Source organism: Episyrphus balteatus, chromosome 1, assembly GCF_945859705.1.
Source record: "Episyrphus balteatus chromosome 1, idEpiBalt1.1, whole genome shotgun sequence".
Classification (NCBI taxonomy): domain Eukaryota; kingdom Metazoa; phylum Arthropoda; class Insecta; order Diptera; family Syrphidae; genus Episyrphus; species Episyrphus balteatus.
In genome coordinates this window covers 49452218-49477591 of record NC_079134.1, presented here as the reverse complement: position 1 = coordinate 49477591, position 25374 = coordinate 49452218, and the positions used below count along the sequence as shown (strand labels likewise).

The window sequence follows — 25374 nt, the reverse complement described above, 5'->3', positions numbered from 1 at the left end:
GATACCTTAACAGTATCAGTTCTGATCATATTATGCCGAAAATCAATACGAACATTAATATCAGTCGAATAGTGGTTGTGTACATTAATTTGATGATACTGAAACTGCTTCCACATCTCTTACCAAACATTAATATCATCAGTTTTGAATATGATGTTGAATAACTTCAGATTCATGTTAAGCAAACAACTATAAATAAACTAAGCTACTTGAAACAATTGCACTAAAAACTTTAAATTTCAAGCTTCTTTTCGAACACAATGTCCTTAAATTTTAACTGGTAGTACGTTCAAATTAAAAATACATCATCGAAGCACGGAGGGAAAATATTGATCTAGTACTTTATCCAGTTAAAATTTTGAAAACAGACATTTTTACAATGCGAAACGATTCTCTTACGAATAAAGTTGTACTTTACGAGATCTTAACTAAAATATTACTGTAATCCTTAAGGCCTGATTTACATATATCCTGTAAATAAGGGTGCAGTGTCAAAGTTGCTAGAGAACTTAGATTTCTTTTGACTCATTTTTCCAGTTTCGTCCGTTTTTTCAACCTTGACTATCCTTTTTTTATATGCACTGATATGTAGTTTATTTATTAATTTTACTTTGAAGAACCGAAAAGGGCATTAACCGAACATTTACGCATAAACATATACTTATTTTGTTTACTTATCATAAAACAAATTTCTACGCAGTTTTATCGCCGTCTTATGACCTAATTATAAATTAAACTCGATCCTACCCACTTCAAATCAAAGACAATTACCTTCTTTATGACTTGTTTACATTCATATAATTTATCACAAGTTGTGTATGAATCATATGCATTTGCTATAGACTCTTGTTTAAATGTTTTTATTTTTGTAATACGTGCGAATCAATGTTCTGTATACCTACTATTAAAAACTAAGTCTATTTTTCATTTTGCAAAATCTTAAAAGATTAAATTTTCAATTCTTAGTTTTTTTTTGCTGTCCGAGTGTCTAACTTGACATGATGTTAGAAGCAAAAAAAAATATTATAATCTTATCTAAGTGTCAATTAATTGCACCTTTTTGTTGTTATTGATAAGAATCACAACTGATTAGACAACAACTAAGTGGTGTATTATGAACCCTACTTGATGGATTGAATGAGAACATTCATTGAGTCACATACGTATATTAATCATTTGACGTTTTGTTGATTTACTGATAAACTTATGTACATTTGTGTCTATGTAATACACAGTTGTACGTAATGGCTTTCATTGAGGTTCTTACCCGAGAACTACTCAAGCTAAATAGCACTTACTCATGTTTTAAGAATATTTGTACCTAAACTAGGAGAAGTTAAGGCTCTAAAACTGATTGTTTAAACTTACTTATTCGTGTTAAATGTTTCGTAGAAACTTTTGACTATTAAATCTTGGTTGCTCTTTTAATCATGATCTTGTCTTTTTTGCAAGGGTATCAGCACGTAACTTGATACAATCGAGATAGTTCGATATAATCGAGCGGGCAGAATTCAATTCTTTCATAAAAACAATTATTGGAACCAAATGAAGATGAAATAAGAATAAGATTTTAACAAGTTACGTGGTAAGAGCCCAGAAAAATCCAACGGCGATCGCGATTTTGGATCGGTTTTTTTTTTTTTTTTAAATTTTTTGATGACGATAAACTTTTGATCGTATTAGGAGTACGAAGATCCTATGAAGGTTACATCATGTTAAAAATGCCATATTTTATAAAATAGAACACGACCTACTCAGTGGGTATTGCAATATTATGATAAGCAGGGACCGGATTTTCTTAACTTTGCCTTTTTTTGCGTTATCGTATGAAAGTATAGACTTGCAAACACGATTCATGGCCCCCTGATTTCAAATACATATGTATGTGTTTTTAATTTTGGACTTCAATATTTTCGCAGATTTTGTCAATTAGTATTTTAAAAAGTGTGTAAACTTTAATTATAAAATTGGAGAAATAAGTCCTCCAAATTTGAGCTGAATACGAATATTAGTTTTATTTTTGTAAAAGGTCAACCGAATCTCAAAGGATTATTTTCAACAAACACTCATATTTTTAAAAAATCATTTTTAAAAAATGGTACGTGCTAGAATTTTTCTAAAACCAGATTTAGATTCATGCCTGATTCACAATATTGCGAGACGACGATACGAGAGCGTTGAGAGAGTAAAATTGATACTAGTTTTCGATGTTTGGCCAAAAAATGTCCTTCTTTTTACACACATTCTTCTTATCTATTTCCTGTCAAAAATAGACCAGTACCCAAAAAAAATCTTAACATTGCCAAATGGCTTACGATTTAAATGACCAAGAAAAAATCTCGCTTCGCTCTCGTCTCGTCTTCTCGCAATATTGTAAATCAGGAAAGTAAAATCTTTCATAATTTCCAAAAATCATTTGAAGGAGAAAAAAAAAGATAAATTTTGAAGACATAAGACATAAATTCACTTCAACTTCAATCAGGGACTAAAAATAGTTAATCAAATGAATTCTGTAGTTAATGGCGACATCAACTCCACACTTCCCAAAAACATTGAAGTGAATAACTTCGACTGTTTTAAATCAAGTCTACTCGTTTCTGCTGCTCAAGTACAGGTTTTCAGCTTATTTCAAAAAACTTACGGCCAATTTCTTCACATAAGTCCTAAGTCAGCTTAGTACCCGGTCTGGCTAGACCAGGTCCTAGCACTAGTACTCGGTCCTAAGGAAAAGTTAGGACCTTGAGCATTTCTTCACATTTATAGGACCTGATCTAAGTTCACAAGGCGGTCCTAAGAATTAAAACGTATAAAACTGGTCTAACTGTCATTCTGACAATATTTTGATGTTTGAAATAATTTATTTTGATATTGGGCAGGTTCAGAAACGTTAGGCCCTAAATATTTAGGTAATTTCTCGGTCTCTGATTGGTCAGCTGTCAAAAAAAATCTTTCCAATTTAGGTAATTTTATTGCAAAGCTAACTGGAAAGTTAGGCAAGAAAATTTTCACTAAAAATTTAGGAAAGTTTTTCTTGTCAACATGACAGCAAATTGTTTTTAATTAAAGAATTAATTTAGCAAAATTGAATTTATTTGTGTGAAAAACGAGTAAAAAGTGCATTATCGGTTATAATTAATATCATTTATTCATTAAAGTTAACTGAAATTTGGTGTCTTCCCCATGCGATCGGTAAAATACTTAAATAAATTTCGAAATTTGACAATAGCATCACATGCAAACTAATTTAGGCAATTTACTCAAATTTCCGTTCACAAAATGACTTTGGCTGAATGTTTAGCCCCTAATATTTCCTGAACGTGCCCATTTTAAGGGAATTTAACAAAATAAATTTAGAAAAAATGTAGAAAAAAATAAAAAGTCTATTGAAAAAAATAAAAAAATATGTAGTTAAACTTAACAAGAAGCCAAGAAACAAAAGAAATTCAATTTTTGTATTAAGAACTTTCAGTCAAGAATGCAATCATGAGTGGGGAAATGTATGATCTGGTAAACATAGACAATGCAGAGATACAGGTCCCCAAAATAGAGAAAACTGTCATTCAAGTATTCGAGGTATAAACGGATCTCCGACCTTTATGCAGCAGAGCCGTGGAGCAGAGAGTTAGTGACAGTTTCAGAAAGACGGACATGTACAGCTGTGTTCAAAATAATAGTAGTGCCTGCAACAAAATAACATTTGTTATATTTACGGTGCTTCTATGGTTAAAAATTTAATTTCTTTGATGTCAAAGTTTGTAACGGTCAATTACTAATAAATGTATCGTAATTTTAAAGTGGAAAAGAAGGTGCCAAATAATTTTTCAATGATTTTTGGTTGTTCTTTCGAATTTGACCTGTTCAAAATAATAGTAGTTAAAGTTATTTTTTAAGAATTTAAAAGCGCTTTATAACTTAGAATATTTATTTTTGGTTTAAAAGTAAGTACTCATATAATTTGAATAATTTTTCAACAAAAAACGATTTGTTTCGGTTTTAATCTATTTAAAGTTCGAAGAGCAAAACACTGCAGTTCGGATAACGGAAACTTATACGAAAGCTGCTTGAAGAAGGGAAAACCTACTTGGAAATTCAAGTTTATATTAGGATGCTCCCCTACAATGGTAGCCAATGCAATAAAGTCAACGAAAAACCCGAAACGCGCGGTAGAAGAAGAAAAAAGACCGCCGTAGATGACAGGAGTAATGTCCAGACGAGCAAAGTTGAGCCTTCTGCATCGTTGTTTCACATCCAGAAGGCTTTAAGCCTGGATTACAGTGCAGTGAAAATTCGGAGGCGAATGTTAAACACTAATTTGTACGCTTGAAGTCCACGAAAAGTTCAGCGAAACATGTTAAAAAGCGTATCCAGTTTGTAAAAGACCACATAAACTGGCCAGCAAAGTAATGGCGTAACATATTGTTTATTGATGAGAGCATATTTGTCCCCTTTGGTGGTACTGGATCTCCAGAATAAGTCCGACGTCCACCCAATACGGAATATGTTCCAAAGTATACGACGGAAACAGTTAAACATGGAGGGTCGAAAATTTAAGAATTTAAACATATTTCTTTGTTAACAGCGGAACTTTTCGTGGACTTCAAGCGTACAAATTAGTGTCTAACATTCGCCTCCGAATTTTCACTGCACTGTAATCCAGGCTTAAAGCCTTCTGGATGTGAAACAACGATGCAGAAAGCTCAACTTTGCTCGTCTGGACATTACTCCTGTCATCTACGGCGGTCTTTTTTCTTCTTCTACCGCGCGTTTCGAGTTTTTCGTTGACTTTATTGCATTGGCTACCATTGTAGGGGAGCATCCTAATATAAACTTGAATTTCCAAGTAGGTTTTCCCTTCTTCAAGCAGCTTTCGTATAAGTTTCCGTTATCCGAACTGCAGTGTTTTGCTCTTCGAACTTTAAATAGATTAAAACCGAAACAAATCGTTTTTTGTTGAAAAATTATTCAAATTATATGAGTACTTACTTTTAAACCAAAAATAAATATTCTAAGTTATAAACCGCTTTTAAATTCTTAAAAAATAACTTTAACTACTATTATTTTGAACAGGTCAAATTCGAAAGAACAACCAAAAATCATTGAAAAATTATTTGGCACCTTCTTTTCCACTTTAAAATTACGATACATTTATTAGTAATTGACCGTTACAAACTTTGACATCAAAGAAATTAAATTTTTAACCATAGAAGCACCGTAAATATAACAAGTGTTATTTTGTTGCAGGCACTACTATTATTTTGAACACAACTGTACATACAAAATATATTTTAATAAAAATTATAATTTAAAAAAACACGTCCTGTGTCTTTTTTACTACATTGCGGGAAAAATTATCATGGTTTATAGGCAAGTTCGACGTAGTCGTAGGCTTCTGCCTTCTATGTTTGAGTGTAATTTACTCGTAAGTGGCTTCCAGCGCAGTCGAGCGTCGAGAAATTCTAATGCAGAACGTCTACATAAAGACCATCTTTCTTGACTTGATTGTCACTTTTAGAAAGATCGGACAAAGTCAAAATATTTGTTTGGTACTTGTTCATGAAAAAGTGTTCTTTTGTCTATTCTTCCCGTTTCGGCATTGCATGTTTCACTTCAGGTATTTGTGGTAAATTCAAAAAAAAAAAAAATAATTCAATAAAATTTAAATCAACAAAAACGCACTTGTTGAGCGACAGAACACACAAGAAATTTAAAAATTCGGTCAGATATCTCTAAACAAGAATGAAATCGATGGCATTTATTCAAGTATTAACCGCTAGACTACCGATTTTGAGGTCCTAACTTATTCCGAGTCCTAACTAATACTCGGTACCAATTTGACAGTACTAGGGCTTACGGCCGATTTCTTCACAGAGTCCTAGCGCTAGTACCGGTCCTAGTCCTAAAGTTAGTACTCAAATCGGTATCAACTCATTTCTTCACTCAAGTACTAAGCCCTAGAACTGTCAATTTAGGACCGAGTACTAGTTAGGCCTCGGTACTAGCTAGCTCCTCAAAATCAGCTAGGACCTAGTTATTATACCAATCGTTAGTACTCAAATCGGTACCAAGTGATTTCTTCACATCTTAAAAGGAGAGATCCTGAGAACCTAATCAAAAAGGTAATATTATACATATAACATTCCAATAAAACCGGAAATCAAGAAGAAAGGTAAGCCTAAAAACTCCTGGTAAAATGCAAAAACATCAGCATTCAGCTGGCTTCAGAAACGGAACAATACCAAACCGGGAGACTTGCCCCCGATTTCTAAAGTCAACCTGCTAAAAACCCACATAGGCTGATACGCGGGTGTTTTGATCTCCTTGAACGAGATCATAACAGCACCTAATAAAAGGAAAATTAAGTAACATTTTATAGAGCACGGTTCTGGAATCTAAACACACCAAATACCCAACAGAAGTACGTCGTTTATATATATGTACATAGCTACATTCACTGCCACATTGTTGACAAGTTACATGCATACAAACTAGTAATTAAAATATGAATAATATTATGCTATCAGCAAATTATTAATTTAATCTTTAAGCCTGGTACGCTGCTCGCGCTAAATTTTAGCTGAGATAAAATTCCCATACAAGTTATCGATAATTTGTATGGAATCCATTTTATCTCGGCTAAAAATTTTCGATAATTTGTATGGGAGCTAAAATTTAGCGCGAGCAGCGTACCAGGCTTTACTTACAGTTTTATGCTTACCATAATATATAGTACCATTTGACAAATGAAAATGTTGAACAAATACGTTTTAAATTAAACAAACAAAAAACATCTGGCAAGTACTTGTATAATATTTGCCCTCAAGTGCTAGAAGCCAGACATCTAAACTTGTTTACGCGTAGGCGTATTTAGATAGAATAATTTCAAGGTTAAAAAAAGCATAACATTTGTAGTACAACCGAAAATTATTTATTTTTTAGGATATTATTTTGTAGCTAGAATAGAACTAAAAACCAAGTTCTTTTTTATAATTAGGGAATTTTGGATCATTTGGAATTTTATTCTTGTTTTTTCATCCACTGACCACTTCCACTTGTAACGATTATAAAACCATAGATCACCTTGCGATCTTGCACAGGAGCACAGGAGCTATGCATAAACAAAAAAGTATATTTTTTGTTTATGGAGCTACGCTACGACCTGTGGTATGGGCTTTTAAAGCACTTGTCTTTGTCGCTTCTCTTTCTTGCGTGGATGAAAAATAGGCCGAAAAACAACAACAACAATGGGTGCGTTCACGTACTTATCTTAAGGCTTGAACACACCGGAAGAGTACGCGGTAGCGGTACGTTTAATTGTATGAAAAAAGAACCCAAACTGAAACATCAATATTTAGGTTTATAAAAAAACCTCACAAAAAAGCTTAAAGCAAAAATTAAACAAAATTAATTTTGTTCAAGATTTCGTTAACGAAATTTGGAAAATTTCGTTTCGCCTCAGCTGCGTTCTAGGCTATAGATCAGAGGCAGTCATACTTGAATGTGTTATCTATGGAAAGCAACAAATACAACACACCATAGACAAACAACTACCAAGTTGGGAAACATTCACATGTCTAATCTATGGAAACTTCATATAAAAAAATTTGAATAATACAGATGTCGTCACAAAATGAGAAACAGATAGAATAACGAAAATCTGAGTATATTACCTTGTATTCTGGGGCCCAATTCCGCAAGAGTGAGTTTTTCTCTGCCTTGTTCTTAAGGCAATTTACATGTTTTTTCGCGAACACAGAGGAATTCACTTTTGCAGAATTGGGTCCCTGTATTTCTTGCTGTATGTACAGGTTTTCGATTTGATGCTTTCGATTCACTGATCTCTATAAAACGCTAGATTCCCTACAAAGTATAACCGTTTTTGTGATTCAAGAATAGATATAAATAACTATAATACACTTGAAAGCATATTCTCCACACAGTATAACAGTTTTAATGATGCCTCTTGCGTCAAAGACTCAAATTTGACATTTCTCTTTTGATTTAAAATTTGTTGTTGTTGTATTGCACCAATAAGCAAAAAGAAAAGAAAGGGAATGTTGAAAAAGAAAAAGTGGAAAAAGAAACGTCAAAAAAAGAGTCTCAGAATTTCGACCCACGACTCTCCGGTCGGATAATTTTTTCTTTCATCATTTTTCTCTTTTGCACTATTATGTTTAAAAAGAGGCACGCCTCTTGAGGCTTCATGTAATAGCTGACTTACGATCACACATTAAATTATTGACACTGTAATGTCTCTATCTTTTCAACTGATTAAATAGAAAGCTATAGTTAAATCGTTAACGTATGATCGTAATTTTACACAGTTCCTGATCTCTTTAAAACCCTGGATAGCTCATTCCCCACAAAGTATAACAGTTTTTGTGACCCGCATATGAGAAGACATTGTTTTTTTTTTACGACTGCCGGGCATACAATAACAGAATTTTTCTGTCGCAGTACGGGCTAAGAAAATGCACATTGTTAAATACAACAACATCTTAGTTTCCGGGCTTATATGCATTGTTATTGTTGCGTTTTTTTTATCCAGTTTAAGCCTAGTACGCTGCTGAAGCGAAACGAAAAATGTTGAAGTCTCCAAAGTCAACAGCGAACATGTTAACAAAAAAATACCATCGGGTATTATAGCAAAGTAAAAATGATAAAAATACAAATAAAAAAATTCAAGAAAAAACATCAGAAAATAAGTTTAAAAGCAAAAACGAAACAAATTTAATTAATTTCGTTCAAGATTTCGTAACGAAATTTTGTATGGAAAATTTCGTTTCGCATCTGCAGCGTACTAGGCTTTAGGCCGACAAAAAGGGATTAATTAGTGATCTTAGTACCATCTAGCTCTCATAAATCATAATTGTAGAACAGTTTTGTTTGTGTATATCTATATGTGAGCAGTATAAAAAAAACTACAAATTTTGTTTTTGCAATGAAAAATGAAGCTTTCTGCATTAAGCCTTAACTACGTTTATCAATTTTTGCAGAAGTACAAATGGTTTCCCAACAACTTGAAATATTAATACATATTTTCTTTTACTATTTTGCAGGCTGCGAATTTCAAGTTTGTGAAACTTTTCTACTGACATACAATCGTATAACGCTTAGTCAGCGATTTGTCACCATTAAAAATAAAAAATGACTTAAATCCCCTCCAAACATACCGTAGCAAGAAAAAAAAAGAAACTCTATCAAATGTCAACGCCCTCCTCATCGAAAAGGTACAAAACAAAGACACTATCCATTATTAAATCTAACTACTTAACAAATTAAACAAAATATACAAAAAAAAAAGATTTTTCATTGTCCATATTTTTATCATAAATTGACTTTGACAGCAAACTATATACAATACATCATACAAATATGTATATATAACAAAAAATATTCCCTTATGTCAAATTTAAACAGAGACACACACATACATGGAGAAAACAAACGAAATACTGCAAAAAAAACGAATATGGAACTTCATATTCGCACTCTTCTTATACATATACATTATACAATAGTAGTAGTAGAGTATAAGCAAAAAAACCGATTGCATATTGCGGTTAATTATAATGATGTTGGATGATGAGTCCCCAAACGTCAATCATAATTAGTATCAAGTTTCGCACACAAAAAAGAATAAAAATAAAATAAATGAATAAAAACCCCATCACCAATGTATAATAATGAAACTGAGGATATTTCAATAAAACGAAAAAAAGAAATATGAAAAATGAATACAAAAAAATACTGGCTCCCCCTTGGAGTGCCTTTCTTATTTTACCATACCGCTAGAAATGGAGTGAGAAGATGCCGCCACCGCAACCTCCCGCTGCAACCGTTCGTCCCTTAAAACATCGCAACACAGCACAACGGATAACAGCACAAAAACTGTCAGCTCGTATTAAGTTACGATGACACTTCTCAGTGTCATGCCAGAGCATAACAATAATTACTTGTTGTTGATTATTTATATGCCTACACGATGCGACAATGGTGACAATGTCAACAGCAACACATAGCACAACAACAACAACAACGGCAACACTCAAACTCAACAACAACAAACGGAACAGAACAATGATGATTATGATACCCGGCGACGACTACGACGACGATGACGACAACGAAGAGATGAAGATGATGATGATATAGAGAATGGAGTTGATGAAGAGGATCCACCACCATCATCATCAGGAACCACCACCACTGATAGGTACAACGACCACCATCCTCATCAAGAGGAGCAAGTGCGAGAAAGAGAGTGAATGGATCTGTGATTGTGGATAATTATCCGGTGTGCATTTTATTTTACTCTTCAAGCCTCTGTTGTTCATCCTGCTTTATAACAGCGCCTGGTTGTATGCAAAGAAAAAAAATAAACGAACGCGTCAAAGGAAGAAACGACAGTGGTGTTCTGAAGTGAGCGGTGGGGAAAGAGAGACAAATCAGGAGTAGGACACATCACAACCACCCCACTCAATCCCTCCTCCTCATGATGCCTCTCTGTGATGGTGTACCACAATAAGTTGGATGAAATCGACGAATCAACTATGAAACGCAATGCGAATGAGAAGAGCTAGGCCTATGAAGCAAAATGGAAATAATAATAACAACAGCCAGAGATCCAGATCCAGATCCAAAGCCAACCAAACCAACTACCACCAACCAGCACCATCAACCATCACCAGCACCACCACCAATACCGACTCCGGGCGTAGATGATGCTGATGATGACGGCGACAACGACTACGACGACAAAGTCTGAAAGATTTATTAATTAATTAAAACGACAGGCTATAATATCACTCTTTTAATTAAGTTCATTATTTTTAATTGGATGCGGTTTGTTCTTTCGCCGACTTTCATTAAAACGACAACGCGCCGTGCCGCTCCGTGCCGCACAGCCACCACTACCGTTGCGGCTAACTATACACATACAGGCTCTACATTCGTTAAGAATGACAAGACGAAGATACAACTCGACGACGACGATGATGACGATGACGACGATTGAGTGAGTGTCCGTCCGTCTATCCAAACTCTTGTGCTTGCTACTTTTACCGGGTTTTTCGGTAGACTCCTTGGGTTTTTATTTTTATTAACTGGGCCACGTTCATATTATACAGATACATAAAGCACTGTTCCAGGATGCGGCAAAGCTAGCAAGTAGGTGTACCTGCTGATATTGCTGCTGCATCAGTGAATACCTACAATGGTATATCTACTACCTACCCAACCCACTCCAGTGATGTCAAAACTTTTGTCGTCGGGAGAGTTAATTTTGTGGTTCTTGTGTTATACTTCTTTTACAGAGCGATAGGGTTGCCAAACTGGTTATTTTAATTTTTTTAAAGTTTTTGAAGTTATACTTCTTTTGCGGCGTTGTGGTTTGTACATAGTAAAAATTTCCTATTTTACATACTCTATAATACACAGGATAGTGGATTTCATACAAATTATAACAGTTTTCTTCATTCCTATTGATTCTATTAATTGTATATCTCTTTCTGTATTAACAGGAAAAGTGAGAAAAAGTCACTGATCTCTATTGCCATAGACAAAGAACACAAAAGATGTGTCGGGTACACATCTCTCACTCTCTGTTCTCACTTTTCTCAAAAAAAAATTATCTTATTATAACAGTACTTCAATTGGAATTAACATTTTTTTTTTTTGTATGTATCCAATCTCCAGTCCGAAGATATAAAGAACACAAGGCAATATACTCAGATTTTGTAATGCTAACTCTTTCTGTTTTTGTGAGGTCATCTGTAGGTTTGTTCGTTGTGAGCTCTAGGGCACTCTGGGTCGCTCCGAATTCGTTGTCAAGCGTTTTTTGTAGCTCCTTTTTCAACTAGAGTTATTTCATCTGTGTTAGATGTTCGCTCTGAACGCACCCTGAACAACTCTGGGTATTTTGTCAGAGCGTGGAATTCAGACTTATCAAGCATGCCTGTCTTTGAATTGTAAGGTGGAGTTCACATTCGATTTAATATACACACGTGACGTCATCAAAATGGCGGGTGTATATTACCTTGAATTTGATAACTTGATCCTGTGAGTTATAGAGATCAGGAAATCAGTGAGTATAATATGTTCATGATCACTAGGCTGCGTACACAATATGTTGATTTGTGATGATCAACACATCTTATCAAAAAAGTGGAGTCAATATGGACGGATTCATAAATAGCGGTGCTTGACTTTTTTTGACAAGAATTGAACCCGATTGATCGGTGAAGATCAAGGAATGTTGTGATGAGTGCGAATTTGTTTTTAAGATTTGACAGTTGATTCAAAAAGATTGAATTAAAAAACGACATTTCATTTACAATCAACATCAACTATGACATGTCCACAATTAATCGAGAGTGCGGACGAGTAGCATGCTGGTCACAAATTTAAAAAAGAAAACAGTGGTGATCAACTTTGTCAGCTATTACATGAAGCCTCAAGAGGCTTGACTTTTTTTTCTAATTTTCTTTTGATAATCATTCTGTGAGGCGCGTACTATTACACGATGCCTCTTGAGTCCAAGACTCAAATTTGACATTTCTCTTTTGATTTAAAATTTGTTGTTGTTGTATTGCACCAAGAAGCAAAAAGAAATGAGAGGGAATGTTGAAAAAAGAAAAAGTGGAAAGAGAAACATCAAAAAAGAGTCTCGGACTCACGACCCACGACTCTCCGGTCGGATAATTTTTTCTTTCATCTTTTTTTTTTTTGCAGTCATTATGTTTAAAAAGAGTCGCGCCTCTTGAGGCTTTATGTAATAGCTGACTTTTTTTATAAGAAGTTTCCATAGATTAAACATACGAAAGCTGATTACCCTTTAAAGCCTGGTACGCTGCTCGCGCTAAATTTTAGCTGAGATAAAATTCCCATACAAGTTATCGATAATTTGTATGGGATCCATTTTATCTCGGCTAAAAATTTTCGATAATTTGTATGGGAGCTAAAATTTAGCGCGAGCAGCGTACCAGGCTTAAGCAAGAAAACTGAGTTCAGAAAAGACACTCCGACCTCAAAACGAGAAAAACGGGGTTGCACTCACACACTTGCAACTTTTTGTGTATGAACACAAAGTGGAAGGAGAAATCGTGGTGAAAAACCAATAAATATTAAATCGGCTCCATACTAATTTGAGCCGCCGTGGGACCCGTTTTGTAGTCGAGGTCGGACTTAGGCGGAGCGGATTCGGACCGAGGTCGGACTCGTTTGCTTAAAGGGTATGTTCTATCTATGGTTGTGTGTTGAATTTGTTGCTTTCCATTTCCATAGATAAAACATTTTAGTAATACAGCCTCCAATCTGTAAGGCGGTGTTCACATTTGATTTATAATATGTGTGACGTAGTTGATGAAGTTAACATCAAGATATTCGGGACATCGTTTAACATAGTTCCGACTTCTTTTAAGTTATTATTTTAAAGGTTCATGCTGTGCTGGTTTCTCGAGATATGAAGTTGTTGCATATTTAATGGAGCTTATCAATTACCCTGAAATGCCAAGTTCTATCAGCTCGTAAATTGTCTCCCAACCCAACACTGTCAAATGCTTATTGTATGTCGTCCAGAAGAGATTGAATGCTAAACAAAATTCTTTTATCCAAAATAATAATAATTATTAAATTATTATAAATTAACAAAGTGCCAATTTGTAATGTTAAAAAAGAATCATTTAAAGAATAATGATCCATTGTTAACTCTTCATAATATTTCATTCTTTTTTTTATTGTTCTTGCATAAAGCCTCTCTCAATCAACTTAAGATGACATAAATTTTCCACTCTCTTGATGAGATGTTATAAATATTTAAACATCACCAATTATAATTATCAACAATAAATTTTGCGGCGCAAAATAACATCCCTGATGTATGGCGATGACGTTTCTTCCATTATCGGCTTTCCCGCTTTGCTGGCTTCAGCCAGCCCCAACAAACACACAGGTTGGTTCGTTGATGAGCAAAGTTAATGTTTCTGATATATGATTGTAGTGTATATATTGTATACACCTATGTTGTTGCAGCGGGTGATGCCACAGTTTGCGTTTTGCTGAATTTATCTTCTGTCAAATGTCGACAAAAGGCAACGAACGCGCGACAAGGCGAAAGAAGATAAAAATGATGCACGGATGATATAGAGGGTTTTTCTTTTTTTTTTTTGTGGATCGGAATGGAGCTCAGATTTTTGTTTCCATTTTTATCGGACAGAGTAGGTACTGATATGACTCGCATGGAATATAAAGGCGCGCACACAAAAACCATTATTACCACCACCCCACCACCATCATCATCATCATCAACACCACCAACACCAAGGAAACAAAAACAACATCACAAGAACTTGTGGCGATGGTGTTGGTGGTAGCGGCGGCAGTGGTGGTGGTGGTGGCATTGGGTGAATGGAAATTATTTTTAATTGGGCGAAATGCTTGTTAACGGTGTTGTTGAAGTGTCAAATATTATTTAATATCGATGGTGGGCATTTATCTCAGGTGTTTTATATATTTATTTATTTTTTGTGTGTTGTTGTTGCCCGATATGGATGGCGCTGTGTGCACTGCGCCGTGCATTTATGGATTTCGGTTGTAATTTGTTTTAATGATTTTTATTTTTGTCCATTTCATTGGCGGTGACAAGATATCTTAATTAAGTTGACAAAAAATATAATGAAATAGGTAAGTATAGTAGGTGGATTGGTTATGTATGTTATTTTGAGATTGAATAAGAAAAAGAGACAAAATTATTTACACAAACAAACATGAGATTGAGATAAAAGATATAAATAATGTTGTAATTAATGTGAGGGAATTGAATAACATTGAAGATAATGACATATCTTCAGAACAAGAATTGTTTTTCAGTAATAATGATGCTTTTAAGATAAGGAATTTTTGATAAATGTTAACGCCAGTCATTAAAACCCTTGATGTATGAATTGCGATTGAAACCAATTTGAAGTTTTTATTAAGTGAAACTTTATCTTTACAATTACATATATTTATCTTTACATTTTCTGCTAGAATGGTAAGTTTTGAGGTAGTGTATATAAGGTCTAGTTTTAAAAATATAAAATGACACTTAAGTGGCTAATACTGGTATCTTAAGATTTACTTCTTTACGAACAAATGTTCACTTCCTATCCTTCCCTCATTTTAAGTGCTTATTGAAACTGGCCCTTACTATACAGCCACACGCGCAAGTTCTGGCACTTAAATAATTTATATGTATTTCATATTTGTATCTGTATGTAACATCATAAGTAATACAAGCCATTTGTATGAAGGTTCGATTTCCGTAGCAATTCTTGGGACATCAATACGCTCTTTCGTCAAATGGTCACAAACAGACACACAAACGCTTATGTTTTATTTGGTGGCAGCCATCAAATGAAAATGAAATGTACCAGGGGCTCATCGAAAATAGAGTAACTGGCTGAAAATAGTGCCCCCTATAAGAGCTTCACATTTGAAACTGCACAGTGCACAAGCTCTCCCTCCATATTATATATTTTCTCAGCTACCAGCTAGTTTCTAGAATTCCGTTTCATCTTTTATAAAACCTAATGCAAATGAAGAAACATTTAATGAACTGTCAAAAGCGGCATCGCTTTCATAAGCCGAAAAATCTTCCATGAAGTTATCTTTCGCAATTTTTTGCAGTCCGTATGTGATCTTTCGGAGGATATCCACCACCAGTTTCCAATCGTCCCGTTTTGAATCATGATATTTCTTTAAGGACTAGTTGCTTCCGTCGGTTCCACTGGTCCCGCAAATGCTTAGTGGAAGCCTCTGATCACCATAAGCATCGAAGGCTTCTTTAATTTTGACACAAGCATCACCTTTTTGTCATCAGCAGGCTATTTATTTATTTATTTTGCTGTCAAAAATATGTATGATTCAGCGGTTTAACTAGATACTCCACCAGTTATAAGGTCATCTTGGGTGTCCAGTTGCTGGATCTTTTCCTCGTTCTATTAAAAAAAAAATGTGTAAACACTGGCGAATGACGGATCCTTACAAAAAACATAAATAATTTGCCTAAACTTATATAAATAGTACCAAATTTTCACACTCCAAACTCCGACGGTCATACAAGTGCGGGATCAGAATATTATTTATAAAATCGATCTCTTTTTCAAGCTTCGGGAAACGAAGCACAATTTTACTATGAAGATAGATCGCAATTCACAACTACAAACAACGATACTGAGCCTTTATTGTATTAAGGAATCTAACATTGATTCTCAAAGATTTTTCAATAACATTGTTCATCTTGATTTCATCTAGTTGTTTTTTATTTCATTTTTAGTGGCATGTGTGTTCATCTGTTTATATTTAAACATTTCTTGCCAAATTAAGTTTCCAGGATTGTTTTTAATCTGTATTTTTTAATATTCTATTTTAAATTAAGACAACTGATACAAACTTCACCGCCCAACTAACAATTTCGCTCCTATAATGATCCTGAGAAGCTTCTTGACATAATTAATTTCACACCTGTAACATTCAAAAAGGCGATTTCTTTACACTTCTATTGAACCGCAAAGAAGAACACAACATAAATAATTACAATAACGCACTTGAGAATTTTTGAGTGTGAATAAAAATCAAATCCCAACAACTAACATCATTATGGTGTGACACAATTCACATCCCAACATCATTATAGTGTGACACTATAAAGAACTCCAAAGAAACTTTATAAAATGCTTATAGAGAATTTTTCATCGCTCCTATAAGAACACTATAAGAGACTCCAGAGAATATTCTTAGAAGAATTATATCAGTTTTTACTGTAATAGCAGCTTTATAGGTGCGAATACCACTTTGGGTTCAAAATTCAGAAGTAAAATTCTTAGTTGTGCGTCACTCATAATTCAAAGTGAGATTCACTGATACGAAAAAAAAATTTTTGTATGAGCTGCATGGTCTAAAACTTGAGTTAAATATCGATAGAAACTGCTGATAAGAGTATTAAAAAAGGAGAAAGTGATCAATACAAACAGATTAGATCTGAAATCTTTTTGACTTTTTGACATTTGAAGTTTTAATTGAAGCTTTAAAGGGATCAATTTTTTTCTGTTGTAATAAAAACCTTTTTATTTTATAAAAATAATTTCACTTTTTTTTAGAATTTTTCTAATTAGTAAAAAAAAACAAGAAGATTTAAAAATATCCGTTGTAGATGAAAAAAATCTCAACGCTTTATGAAACTAATTAAATTTTTATATTATATCCTATTTATTATTAATGTATCTTCTTTAAAATCAAACAACAAAGGTAATTAATTTTAATTTGGTCCTTAGTCACTTTGCAACAGTCTCATAAGAAAAAAAAAAAAGATTTCTAATTAATATAAATGATTAAAAGCGCAACATTTCTTCTTCAACCACAACAACAACAGCCTCAACAAAATCAGGAACAACATACAAAACCCAAAAAGCAATTAAATCAATTATAAAAGCCATAGGCATTAGACAGGACTTTAATTAGTTTTTCATATAATTAGTAGAATTTTTAAGTGTATACTTATATTTTTCCTGGCAAAAAAATGTACTTATGATATTTTTATTTGTTATTTATGTTAATGTGCAAATATTTAAGTAGGTTTTGTTTAAAAGTGCCCGTTTTCAAAGATTAATGATTATTGCATTTGGCAAGTGAGAGAAAAGAAGTCTTATATAATATATCTTCCTAATTATATTTTACATTATTTATATTAACTAGGTGTGCAGGTGGTTTTGAAATAGTTTCTAGGAACAGTGCATTCTGAAAATAAACTTTTAATAACACTCAAAAGCCATAATTTACATATGTTTTTTTTTTTCTTTTTTTAGTTTTGGTAAGTTTTAATGTTTTGTTGCGTAACCTTAGAACCAAAGAAAATTCTTGAATATTTATACATAAATTTACATTTTTAAAAATACTTTTTAGAAAATGTTTAGTTTTTTTTTATCTTAGAAGCTTATATTGCTAATTAATTTAAAAATACGAAATTAAGCAAGTTAATGTTTTAAAACAAATTTTAAATAATAGCTTTAAATAACAAATTAAAACAAAAATGTATCAAAGTAAATGTTAATTCATACAAACATACGCCTAAATCAGCATCTCAGAATTTTTGTTTATTACTTTTTGAAAATATATGGAGGATACATAAAAAAAAGTAAGACAGCTGTGTGGAGTATAGATAAAAGGTATTTTACTTAGAAAGGTCAAGGAATAGTTATAGAACATCATTTGGGTGCCGAGCCGACACCATTTTGGAAACAAATCTAGTACTAGTGTTGGATATCCTCTTTGAGAGCTTGCAGTCTATAAGTCACTCTTATAGATCCGTAACATCGCCTTTATACTAAAAATAGTATTGAGGTAGTCAAGATGTCGAGCTCAGAAGAGACCTATTAGACCTTTTTTGCGCCGTTTTGATATGGTAACTCTTTTATTGTTTTGAATGGTTAATTGAGATTCTAGCCCAGGAAAATAAAACCTGTGATCATTGATCGTTTTAGTCACTAGATACTCTTCGTCGGAATTAACCTTGGTTATATACCAGAGCTCAAAATTTCTTACGCGAACGACGGATAGCTTGATCTGCCAGTTCTCCCTCACTTTGCCAGTTCTCCTACTATCATAAGCGTCATGCTTTAGAAGTTTCATCGTAGTTCATAGACTATTTCCATGACAACTCATTTGGCAAAAAAAGATTCTTTCCTGCAAATGTGGCCGTTTTTCCGATAATTATGTCTTAAGCCCGTAGGCTTAAGATATCAAAAGATGAGCAGACACTTTCCCTAGCTCAAAGAGCATTAGTTCTTAATTTCTTGTTTTTTTACGTTTATTTGTCAACTGCTTGTTACCTTTAAAAACAAAAATTGTTAATGACAAGCAAGTCAGTAGTTTTTCCAATAAATAAATAATTTTTTATAATGATGTATTGCATTTTAGTTAAAAACCTACAACTTTGTGATTCCGTTTAAAATTCAATTTGTATTGTAGTTTTATATGGAATTTTATCGCCAAGCTTTTAACTTTTTGATTCTTTTAACTTGAAAAGAGCTTAAAATGATTCTTATTGAATAATCATATCATTTTGCACTAAAATGTCAGATTTAATTTTTTTTACAGATACGACCTAGTAGTTGGGCACGTGAAGGAAACATAAGGGAATTATAAAAAAGAAGGTCACTAAAGAAATAATTGAACAATTCATAAGGAATAAATTCATTTTCTGATCGGAAATTTGGCTAGACGAGTAAATCAAGTTCAAGAGATTTTTCTTGCTAACTTTCAAATAAAACTGCCTAAATTGGAAGGATTTTTTTTTTGACAGCTAACCATTCAGAGTCCGTGACGTTTCTTAAACTGTCCATTCTCGTCTAATGACTTAAAAAAGATTAATAGTATTGAAAATGCAATACGGTTTTATTCAATATGAATATGTCTTAAAAATTAGGATCAAAATTAAAGCTCAAGAAACTCTACTGGTGCTTAATTACGGTATTACTAAGTTAATAATTGGAAAGATAGGCAAGAAATTGTGTGATGAGATGATGAATCAACTTTTCCGAAATCGTGCAAAGACTCATTCAATAAAATAGATGCAATAACTAATTAGGTCATAATTAAACTAAAACAAAAACGTCCAGTAACTATTCCGAGGATCCACAGTATTTCGTTTTGAATTCGCACCTGACCTTTTCGATATTATTATTTAAATGTTTATTTTTGCTTAACGTACTAATTTTTGTATACCATGAAGCTGGGCAGCACACTTTTTACAAAACTTTTGGCAACTAATAGCATGTTTTCACTTGAACCCAAATGAGATAATTTCGTAAATTATCTCATTTCGAATGTCAAATCGTATAGAAAAGAATTAAATATGAAATTTGAACTGACCTAATTTGTGAAATTATCTCATTTGAGCTGTAGTGAAAAAAGGCTATAAGGAGCAAACGAGTGATTATATTTTAAGGAATGATTATTTGATAAATCTGATCTAGTCCACTGCTAATAATAGTCATCCTACAAAATACGTTTTATTTATGAGATTTTCTCACACTGGGGTAGGTACCTACTTCTCTGTTCTCTAGTTTTTAATGAGATGACAACTCAACCAAGTTGAGTTGTCTCTACAATATTTTGACTTCCAATAAGTCATTAAAATTGAAAATTTATTAGTTCAATCAACTAAGAATTACCTAGTTGTTTTTCTGTATTTGAATAATCTTGGATGGTTTCCTTAAAAATAAGTTCGTCACCAAGACAAGTCCGCTAAGGTTAGATTTTCGTAGATACAACTAGCTGAGTTGTCATTCACAATAGGCGTTTTTCATTTTTACTTCAGAAAAAAGCTCTGAACAGAGTCTGAACATGCTGAGCAAGCTCTGAACAGAGTCTGAACAAAGGTTGTTCTGAGAGCTCAAAATTGTCCACTTGTCATTTTCCTCTACAGAAACATAAAATCAGATTTTAAACTTAAATTAAAATAAAGAAACTAGACTGCCTACTGCACTCTTGCACCATTATTTTAATTGTTTGAGATTTTTTTTTTCAATTTCACTTGTCAATTGCTTGTGTTCAGAACTCAACACGATCTGCTCAATTATTTTATTCTGAGTCCATTGATCGCACTCTGAACAAGCTTAGAACACGTTCAGAACAAAAAAAGTAACACAAATTTGAAGCTCTGAATGTTCAGAGGTAAAAAGAAATACAATTTTTTGTTTGACAGTTCAGACACTATTTTGAACTAAAAAAGAAAAACGCCTACTAATCCATCAAGCATCTATTTGACAGATGATTTTCTTATAACACAACATAACATACTTTAAAGTCAATGTATTAAAGGGCCGTTATTTATATTTCTAGATTTAATGCAGTCTCTTTACTTTAAAAAGAACTTTTTAACAAACCAAGTAAATCTCATTTGTTCCAGGATCTTTCAAGTTTTCTCATTTGAAAACAATCATGATAGATGGTTGACACCTATCCACTTCTCCAATAAGAATAATTTTTCAACTTTTAATTTTTTAAGCTAGCAGTTTTTAAATATTTCGCAACATGTTTAATAAGACACCCTTTACTTCACAATTCAAAATATAAGCCTGAACTTTTGGTAAATTCTTCTCTGACTATACTGTAACTGAGACAAATTTAATAAATTAATTTAACTGTATTTTTATAGTTCCCTAGCCAATTAAAACTTCTATACAACTGTCGTCAAGTAAGCGTAATTAATCAAAGTGTCGTGCATTGCACGAGAAACTTAATATTCACACTAATTTATATGAATAAATAGGAAATTTTAATCACCACTGTAATTCTCTTCCTCTTCTGTCACAAAAAAATTATTATACACTACCATGTGGAAGTGCTATGGAATTCCGAACATACAAACTAAAATTCAACACCAAAAATATCGACACTCACTTTTCCACTCAAACTTATTGACTCAACAACAGATGGTCTACTTTTTTTTTGAAAGGAAGAAGAATGAACATTGCTGGCAACAAGGAGAACACACGGACACAAAGGGAATGAACGTTGAAAAGGAAAACGAAACAAAAAAAGGAAAAAAAAAAACTGAAATAAAATTGACACCAAACGGCATGTTTTCCCATTTTACATTTAATTTAATGCACAACAACAACAAAAATTGAATTTATACTTCACTTAACGAAAATGAGTAAACGAACAAAAAAAAAAAAAGAAATCACTTTAATGAAACATGCTCTACAATTCTATCAAAGGACAACAAATCGATTGCAAATAATAAATAAAAATAAACCAGAAGAATTTAATCTTAAACTTATCTTACACTTTTTTAATTAATTTTTACTCCAACGCAGATGCTGCTTCTGCTGCTGCTGTTGCAAGTAATCCACACACTTCCCAAATAAAAAAAAGAACTGACGTTTAACCACTAAACCACGACCAGAAACAAAATAAATAAAAAGGAAAAAAACAACAGTAGACACTAAAACAACCACACAAGCTTTTAATTCTCCCTTTTTCAATATATTTTTTCTTATTTTTATTTTCTTCTTTTTTTATATATATTTTTTTGTGTGATTGATTAACCAGCACTTTTTTTGATGCAATACAATTTATTTTTTAATTAATTTTATAGACACTATAATTAATTTTTTTGCACCCACATTTATTTAGTACGAATTTAACACGTTTTTTTTTAATTCTTGATTATTTATTTATTTTTTATAAATAAATAATAGCTTTTTTTGTTATTTTAAATTTTTATTTTGTGCATAACAGAAAACAAAAATAAATATAAATTCGTATCAAGACAGACGAGGATTTTTGCGAAGACGCGTAATCCAATAAAACACAACGACCACTCACGTACGACAAAGTTCGACTGTCTAGTGTCTTTTTGAAAGGTTTTCCACGCGGTAGCAAAGTCTCCCGAAAAAAACACAACAGAACACACATATCAACACACTACAGACTATACTTTACTGCTACACACATACACCTATAATTTGTTACAATACAATCCCGTTCACATATACAATATTATACTGTATACAGACAGAGTGGTTCCATTTTTGTTGAGTAGAAAAGTGGATGAAGTGGCGTTGGTGGCGGCGGCGGCGGCAGCAAACGGGGACAACAACACGACCATGAGTATTTATTTTTCATTTGATGCTTTTTAATTACTGTACTTCTGTGTTCCAGTATCACCGCTAATTGGCACATACAAACTTCTTGAATTTCAATTAAATTTTATATTCTCTTCTTCTATGTGTTTGCGCGCAATGGCCGTGTAAAACAGTAAAATAAAAGAATAAAAAGAGAAGAGCGAGAATTGAGAAGAAGTAAATGTCAAACAAAATACAAAAAAAAAAACACAAAACGCGAGAGTTCTCACTAACTCATTGACAATTTCTATAAATGTGTGTTGTGTAGATGTAAAATTAAATTTCTTCCGAGTTATAATATTTTTCTGGAGAGGATTAGCGTTACTGTAGTTAATGATGTCTAAAGTACTCAGTACTTTATTAATATAAATGGTACCATTATCCATTGGTATTTACAATAGTTAAACAAGCCAGTGGGTTCCTATAAAAATTTTAACAATTTCTTTGAAACCTGTGTCCCATACAAATTAACTTCCAAATCCGGCCGGAAGTTATAAGAAGCAATGTGGAATACATGGAATTGAGAGTCGACACAAAGCTAACCTACTAAACTTACATCAACAAAATTCAGATTCTGTAATACCTACAGAAGCTAGATTACAGCTTTATTAAAGTTGTTGGTTATGGGAAAAGAAGAACTCTTTATAACAATGTCCATATAAGGTCTATAAGAAGCTTAAACAAAGCTTTATCGAAGCTCTTTTAAAGCTTTTAGATTTGCTTGTATAGCTCTTTCAAAAAAGTCTTGGTTTTTTTTGATTTTATATCATATATCATGAATTTTATCATATTACATTCCATTAGGATTTAGTTAATGTATTAATAATAATTTTAAAATTCTATAATTTTTTTCCCTCATCCATAAATAGAACTTTTTATCTCCTTGTTATCAGCCAACTCTACCCAGTTGGCTATCCTAGGAGCATCATTAATAAAACAAAAACTCTACCCATTCAAATTGCAGAAATGTGAGAGCTAGATTATTCCATGTCAAAACCAAAAAAAGTACGAGCTAGATTATTAATATCAAAACCACAAAAAAAAAAAAAAAAAAAAACAAATACAAAAATTGGTTATTCCTGTAAAGCTTCTATAAGTTCATTAACCGAAAAAAAAAATCCTTCGGTAATGGTTTTTTTAACAGTATTTAAACAACTTTTTAGAAGTTGTTAAACAAGATCAAACTTCTATAAGCAATTAAATTCTGAAACAAGCTCTATAAATGCTAACGCCTGCGAGATTTCAATTTACAGAAGCTGTTGTGTTAGTTGGGATGGCCATAACACAATTCATCCTTCTGTACAGTAGTATAATCTGGGATAACAGTCGGCGGCAGCGCAAAGATGTGGCTGAATATGTGACCAGTTCTTACGGAAGGGTGTCGGAACAAGTCGTCCTTTAAGTCGCTGGAGTGACCCCTATCGACTCCTATTGACCGCACAAACAAAAAAGGGCAGAAGCATTTGCAGCACCCTCCTTATGGCGCGTAACGCATTTCTTAAAAAGTAAACATAAATAAATTGCGAAGTAGGTACAGTTAACTGTATGAAGAAAATTCCACACCTGAACGTTGACGTTCCAATTTGGATTTTTTATATTCAATGACTCGATTTGACATTACCAATGTACACTGTTGATAACACGGCAACACTAATTTTCTTAATTTTTCTGTTTCTTATTTTCAGTCGTTCAATGGATTTTGGCTCTCTTCTCTCTGTTTTGCTATGATATTCTCTTTAAGTTACTCTTCTTTTTGTCCGTTGTGAAGAAACACCCACGTATTTCATTAGTATAAGTGTGCTGTATTTTATCCGGCATTCATGGTCAAATACATTTTACCTCTCCCCTGTTTTTGACAATCTTATCAAGATAAAATAAAAAAATACCAGCGATCCAATACTTTATACATTTCATTTCTGATATTGCACGATGACAACGTTGAGGCAAAAAGAAAAACCATTTCAATTTAAAATCAAAACAAAAAAAAAAAATATATAAAATAATGAAAACGCAACAGCACCTATACACGAAGAGAATAAAAAAAATTACCTTCCAACACAATCAAAACATAATAAAAAAAAAACAAAAACGACAAATTGACAGGAGAGAAAGAAGCACAAAAGAAAAAGAACAAAAATCCAATTATCACACAACGCACACATTGCCGTACATCCGGCATGCAATGCAACACATCCAAAAAGGAAATTAATTGCTTTCTGTGCCAGAGCGAGATAGCACCAACAACAAGATGCTGTTTATGCTGCTGGGCTGCCGTTGTGTTGTGTTGTTTGGTTGTGTGTCATCGTCATCATAGAGTCGTTGTTGTGTTTGGGGTAGAGTGGAAGGGTATTTGGGGGATAAGTCGCACATGCAGCATAATTAAGAAGGAGAAAATGTAATTAGTGAGCATAAGAAATAAAAAAGAAAACAACAACAGCAACAACAACAAGACAAAAAATAAAAGAAGTACGTATCAAAGTCTCGGCCCAAATTAATTCACAGGAATTTTATATGTATAAATTTATATAAAAAGGATTTGGAATTATTTCGGGCCGGAGTGGTTGCATTTCGGGATTCTGCATTCTGATTGAGATTTTTTGAGACCTTTTTTTTGTTTTTTTTTTTTTTTTGATTGAATTGAGTTGAGTTGGTTTCTGAAATTGGATTCGTTTTGTCGTCGTTGTCGTCATCGTCGTCGTGGTGTTGC

The 25374-nt window shown here is 33.0% G+C and overlaps 1 protein-coding gene across 4 annotated transcripts in view; it reads right to left on the bottom strand.

Moving 5' to 3' along the window:
* Positions 1-25374, bottom strand: part of LOC129905565 (actin-binding LIM protein 1-like) — a 264917-nt gene that overhangs the window by 45610 nt on the left and 193933 nt on the right. Inside the window, exon 1 of one of the 4 annotated variants that reach the window (XM_055981061.1) lies at positions 21827-22395. The exons of 1 other annotated variant lie outside the window; for it this stretch is intronic. The gene's annotated coding sequence lies outside the window, so the exon portion shown is untranslated. Of the gene's footprint in view, positions 1-6701; positions 7093-21826; positions 22396-25374 lie in introns of those variants that run through there. 2 more of the 4 variants (XM_055981062.1, XM_055981060.1) reach the window with 2 other exon arrangements.